At 35.9% G+C, this 6,966-nt stretch overlaps 1 pseudogene; it reads right to left on the reverse strand.

The window, feature by feature from the left end:
- Window positions 1-5,635: 5,635 nt before the first annotated feature.
- Window positions 5,636-6,766, reverse strand: LOC134484418 (glutaredoxin-1-like; annotated as a pseudogene).
- Between the last annotated feature and the right edge of the window lie 200 nt (window positions 6,767-6,966).

Here is a 6,966-nt window from a genome sequence, read left to right on the forward strand (position 1 = left end):
ACTTTTTACCCTGCTCTGCATTCTATCTCAAATCCTATCACAATGTTTAAGTCTCTAACAATTCCTCATGTGCTCTCATGAAAATTATTCATGATCCATCATTTTTTATCTTTACTACCATTGTTCTCTTACAGATAACTATTATTTCTCTGTCACCAATGCGATCACTATCCCCTTCTCTCTTTCAAGTACCATTTTCAACATCAACCATTTTATAGTTTCTCTTTATTTGAGAAAATAAAATGATCTATTTTTCCCCTAATAAATTATGTACCAAGAGTTTTTTTTTTCCATTGAAACTTTAGACAAGAAAAACAAAGTTGTTACAAAGTTCTAGTTCTACTCAGACCTAAAACAGAAACCTGGCTATGTGAAAGGAATCATAGGAAGAACACTTCTGGAAGAGAACCCAGAGTTGTAGAAGAAGACGTTGTGCAGGGAAGTGCTTCATTCAATTGTAAACAAAAAGTGTAAAAGACCTGAACTTTCATATTGAGTGAAAGTTGTTGAAGAATATACACAAGTGATTCTGAGTGGGTTACAGAAACAGGTTAATTTATAAATACATGGTAAATACTAGAAAAATGGCATCAAATTGTAAAAGAGCAGAAAAGGAAATGAAGTTAAAAGTTGGTACAGGTTTCAATATGGATGTTGGTAATTTGAACATGCTGAAGATTATTGGTCGATTTAATGGGATGAATGCCTCAGATACATTAACAATATTGCATGACCCTATAGCGAAATTACACAGTGTGAAATCATTAACAATAACCTTTGACAAAAATCTGTTCATGTATGGGTATATTCTTTAATATTTCTTTTTGAAAACATTCATTTAATTAAATAAAATTCAATAAAGAACCGAAGATAACCCTTTTCATCTCTGACATATCCAATCTCTAAACAGGGGTATAGTGGATGAAACTTCATACAGCATTTGCCTACTCCAGGTATTATTAATTTAAAATAATAAGCAGAGGAGTGTATCATATTTGTGGGCATTGGTTACTAAGGCCCAATTATCTCCTCAGAAGATTACCATTAAAAGCAATCTAACATAACTTTGATTCCATTAAATATTTAAAATCTTAAATACTAAGCTTGCTTATCATTTTCACCGCAGAGGACACCATATGTAATTACATCATTTTTACATGTCAATATGAGTCACTTTACCTTTCTGATTTTGATACATACCAAGCTTAACAAAGAGGAGACAGTACGATTTACAGCAATCCTTACATTTCTCCTACGGTGCACTACATGTGGTCCATATTACAATCGAAATGATAATGATAATGGCATGTCAATGTAGATTTTGATATTTCATACAATAAAAAAATCAAGATCCAATAAATAATTGCTTACAGAATTTACTTTTACAGGAAGACTGTAGGTTAATAATACCTTATAATATCCCCCCTAATTCATATTGAGTCAGTGCTGGAATATGTGTAACAACGTTTGTAAAAAGAATAAGTACTTTTCTGTATCTTTTTAACAGCAATTGGACATAATAAAGAAGTATCAGATAAATGTTGAAATAATTCAAAAACTTTTTAAAATTATACTGAAAGATATTTCTAGAACATCAGAGTTCATTTCTGAGGCTCCATATAACTAGCTAATATAGTGCTGCGCACTTGTATTCCATGTGTATAAACAATATTCATCTCCATAGGAAATAAATGTTTTAAAATCTCAAAAGCTATATTTATTTAAGAGTAAAATTTTTGACGTTTAAGATTACAATTTTTCCCATTTTTATTAAATTTGGTATTTACTATTTACATTTCATATTTTATTTTTTTCTGTGGTTCCAGGCCATCAGCCCGAACCTCTCCATCTCCCCTTCTATAATGTGGTTGTACCCTCCACATCTATTCCTATCCTTAAAGCACCCGACCGTACTTTCCCCTACATGAAGGGTCCAATCTTATTAGGACCAAGAGCGTCACAATGGTGCCCCAACAAGGCTATTCACTGCTACATATGGAGTTGGGTTGTGATTTAGTACCTGAAAGATCTAGTTGGCTGGCAGTATTTTCTTTGAGGTTGTAAGTCCCTTAGCCTCTTCAGTCCTTCCTTTAATTCCTCCAAAGGTGGTCCTATGCTTAGTTCAGTGATTTGCTGCTGGCATTTGTCTCTGTGTTTCACATGCTCTAGCTGTGTCTCTCTGGAGGGATCTATATACAGTTCCTGCCAGCATGCACTGCTTAGCTTCATCAATCTTTTCACGTTTGGGTGTATATATATGGGGGAACATGTCCAGCAAACTCTGAATGGCCATTCCTTCAGTCTCCTTAAAACAATGCCTACCTACACCTATTATTTATATTTTAGTTACTCTAAATATAAGGAAGGAGTGAATCATCTGCATTTTGGCCCTCCTTGGGTTTCATGTGTTCGGTGCATTGTATGTTAGGAAATTTGAGCATTTGGGCTAATATCGACCTATCAATTAATCCATACTTTGTGTGTTTTCTGTGATTGGGAAAGATCACACCAGATGATTATTTTCTAGGTCCATCTATTTTACTATGAATTTCATGTACTCATTGTTTTTGATAGCTGAGTAGTAGTACTTTGTGTAAATATATGTCATTTTCTGTATCCATTCCTCTGATGAAGGGCATCTGGGTTCTTTACAGCTTCTGAATATTATGAATAAGGCTGATATGAACAAAGTGTAACATGTATGTTTGTTGTATGTTGGATCATCTTTTGGGTATATGCCCAGGGGAGGTATAGCTGGGTCCTCAGGCAGTGCAATGTCCATTTTCTGAGGAAACTCAGGACAGATTTTCAAAGAGGTTGTACTAGTTTGCAATCCCAACAACAATGGAGGAATGTTCCTCTTTCTCCACATCCTCTCCAGCATCTGCTATCACCTGAGTTTTTGATCTTAGCCATTCTGACTGATGTGATGTGGAATCTCAGGGTTGTTTTGATGTGCATTTACCTGATGACTAAGTATGTTGTACATAACAGAAAGCATTTTAAGAAATGATGCTACCTAACTGTTGGTCTGGCTATAGCTGAGTGCCAATTGATCCATTTCTTTCTCTTTCTTACAAGTTCGCGTCCAAGTGTATCAAGGAAATCTATATAAAACCATATATGCAGAAACCAACAGAAGGGAAAATGTCAGAAAGTGCCTAAAACACATTTGCCAGGAGAAAGTTTACAGAACAAAATACCAAAGGTTCAGGCTCCTAGATCACCAGTCAATATATGAAATTTCAACAATCTTAAAATTTTTGTTAACGCAAAGATCACTGCCAATAGGATAAAACAGAAATCTACACATTTGGAAAAGATTTTAACCAACCCTATATCTGTTAAAGTGCCATAATAATAAATATAGAAATAATTCAGAAAGGTAAACTCCCACACAACAAAGTATCCAACTTTTAAACTGGGTTAGCAAGCTAAAACAAGAATTCTCAACTGAGGTATCTCAGTAGCTGAGAAACATATCAAGAAATCTTCGAAATCCTTAGTTATCAGAAAAATACAAACTGAAATGAACTTGAGAGTCTTACATTACACCAATCAGTGTGACTAAGACAAAAAACTAATGCAGTAGCAGACTAGGCTATGATGTAGAGAAAAAGGAACACTCCTCCACTGCTGGTGGGATTGGTATATGTATAGCCACTTTGGATATCAATGTGGAGGTTCAGAGAATATTGCAAATAGCATTGCCTGAAGACCCGGCTTTACCAATCACTTCAATGCAAATACTCAAATATGATCCACATATAACAGTGACAAGTGGTTGAACATGTTCAGGGCAGCCTTACTTATATAAGTCAAATGCTGCAAACAGTCATGATATACGTCAACTCAACTTAGGAATAAATACAGAAAGTGTGCTATATTTAAACAAAGAAATACTACTCAGGTATTAAAAATGAGGAAACCAAGAACTTTGTAGGCAAAGAGATGGAGCTGGAAATTAGTGAAGTAACAGAGATCGAAAAGGACATAACATGGGATGTACTTAGTGAGAAGTGAATGTTAGCCAAAAAGATCAGTATACCCAATACACAAATCATTTATCACATGGAAGGTAAAATGTTAGAAGGCCATACTGCGGATTCTTGCAACCGACTTAGAATTGAGAGCAAAATGATAATAAAAGAGAGAGGAATGGAGGGACTTTGCTAGAAGTAGGAAGGGTGGACAAAATGGGGAGTGTAGAAACAATATAAAGACAAAAGAGAAATCTAAAGGAACATTGGAATAAATAACAATAAGCATCAGTGGTGGGTGTTGAACTTGGGCATTTCCAGGAAAGTCACAGATGCCAGGGATGCAAGAGGATTCCATAAATTTACTGGGACTATGGTAGTTGAAATAGTAAGCAGCAAAGAGATAGAACCACAAGAGACTACCTCCTGTAGCTAGACATGCCCACCTGTGAAGAGAAGGTGATGCCCACACATTTCAAAATCTTTAACTTATAAATGTCCAAAATGAAAAAAAAATGCAAAGACAAAAAAGGAGCAGAGACTGAAGGAAAGGCAATCCAGAGACCACCAGACTAGAAGAACAATTTCATCCACAGACTCCAAATCCTCAGATGACTCCTGATATCAAGATGTGCTTGCAGATGAGACCCTAATATGTCTGTCATCTGAGGGGCTCTGCCATTACCGGATGGTGACAGATTCACATACACATAACCATTTGACAGAAACTTAGAGCCAGAAAAGCATGGCTAGTGGATTGCCTGAAGGATCTGAAGGGGATTGGAACCCAATATGAAGAACAACACTATCAATAAAGTTTACCCTTCAGAGTCTCAGGAAATTTAGCACAAACAAGTGTATATTTGTGCCAGTAGATGGCTTCTGCTACATAGATTGTAGAGCATATGGAGAAGACTACTGCCTCATCTTCCATTTCTGGGAAGGGAGTCAATTGGTCCTGTGGAGATGCCATATCCCAGAGAAGGGGGATGGTAGAGGACTAAAGTGGAAGTGGGTATGTAGATGGGGGAGCACCACCTTAGAAACTAAGAGGATCAAAATGGCTTGTGTGATTCAAGAAAGAAAGGCCAATTGGGGAAATGACATTTGAAATGTAAACAAAGGAATAGATTATTGTATACATATAATGTTTATAATATAATATGTTCATGTTTCCAACAGAGACATTCACATCTCATTCCTTAAGGACTATACAAAAGGTTTGCTCAAAGGTAAAATCCATATTATGGGATATACTTATTATTGAAAAATTACATAGATAAACCCAATCCATATTTTATCTTCTGTCCCTGTACCTATAATAAATCTTTATTAACTTTGATAAAAATAAAAAAAAGTGTTTCTACTCCATTACTGACAACTGACAGAAAGAGAGGAAGACTGAGTATTACATACTAATTTACACCGATACACACATATTCTCAATAAAATCCGTGCGAACAGATTCAAGAAGACACTAAAAATAAAAATATATACACATATATGTCAAATCTAATTCTAATATGATCTTTGTGATAGGATGTTGCATCTTTAACTCAGAACTTTAATCAAGATCTATTCTTATTTTTATATTTTTAGTCATCTGCAGATACATCTTTTTTAGGAATGAATCCTTCGCACTGGTGACCAGAGAAGAGACCTGCAGTTGCATTATTAATAAACATCAAAGCAAAATATAAAAGTCTGAATGGAATAAATATTTTAGGACAGTGTTTTGCAAGCAAATTCTTTCATAGACAGTCTTTGAAGAGCTCTGAAATTTTGCATTTCATATTTGACTTTTCGGGGACTCTGACTAGAATCAACTCACAACTGTTTGGGATTTTCTTGGCAATTAACCAGTTTGTGAACAGAGCTGAATTTATCATATGCTCTTCCATCTACATTAATATTACTACAGTGAGGAACAACTATGGTAAAACTCTTCATCTGATTTTTCAAACAGCATCCTCATACCACTGCGGACTTTTGTGCTTGTGGAGGGAAAGTTTGAGAACACCATTTGAAAGTTGGAAATGCTGAAGTGGGAAAGGCCTGTGTGTGGATCATACACAACTTCAGAATATCCATTGTTTTAATATTCACTAGGAAGTGGACTTCTGCAAAATGACTTCAGCAGAAAAGCATGGTAGAAAAACGGTAATTGATTCACTGGAGATATAGATGCACTGGATTGTTCAACATGGGCTTAGAGGTAGAGACATGTGAGCACATAAAGTATGGAGAATCAATCCTGTGTGATGTTAAGTTTCCCTACCCCATGGTTTCATGCAAACAGCATTATATTTAAGCACTGAGGAATAGAATAAAAGTCAATTTTTTGAAAATCCAAGTCACAAAAAGTACTGTCCTCCTCCATGATGCACATAAACTCTCAGGTGCACTGGCCTTCACATGCCTGGATGACAGCTGTCAGCATGGGATTTACTGCCATCCTTTTCATAACAGCAGAGCTCCAATCTGCTTTAGCCACGTCATCAGCTCCCCATTCTGATGGAGGGAGACTAGTTCACTGAGTATGCCTATGAAATCTTTGATTAGCTTAAAGACCTAGGAACTATTTTCACTCCAGTGAGCTGTTATAAGTAATCTTGAATTGAGTTGGTATTGTTAGTGGCTGTGATGTCTACAAAGCCCAGAAGACCATGTTTCAAAGGGAGTTGATTGAGAATTTCTTGGGTATTTTTGCAATACTGGTAGGTGGGCTCAATGAATAGGAACATCTTCCCAGACTGGGTCTTGCAGTTCCCATACTCCTGAGCCATGTTGTGAGGCTGCAGTTTCCCTGCAAGGAATGTTCTATTGAAAAATGGTAATCTCAATGTATTCTGAACAATGCATTATAATTGAAGACCATAGAAAACATGGAAGAAAGAAACTTTTACTTTTTCTAGCTTACACTCACATTCCTACCAAACCCTCACATACCATAGAACCTGCTTACTAAGGATTTAATCATATAATA

The sequence above is a fragment of the Rattus norvegicus genome, chromosome Y (genome assembly GCF_036323735.1).
Source record: "Rattus norvegicus strain BN/NHsdMcwi chromosome Y, GRCr8, whole genome shotgun sequence".
Taxonomy (NCBI): Eukaryota; Metazoa; Chordata; class Mammalia; order Rodentia; family Muridae; genus Rattus; species Rattus norvegicus.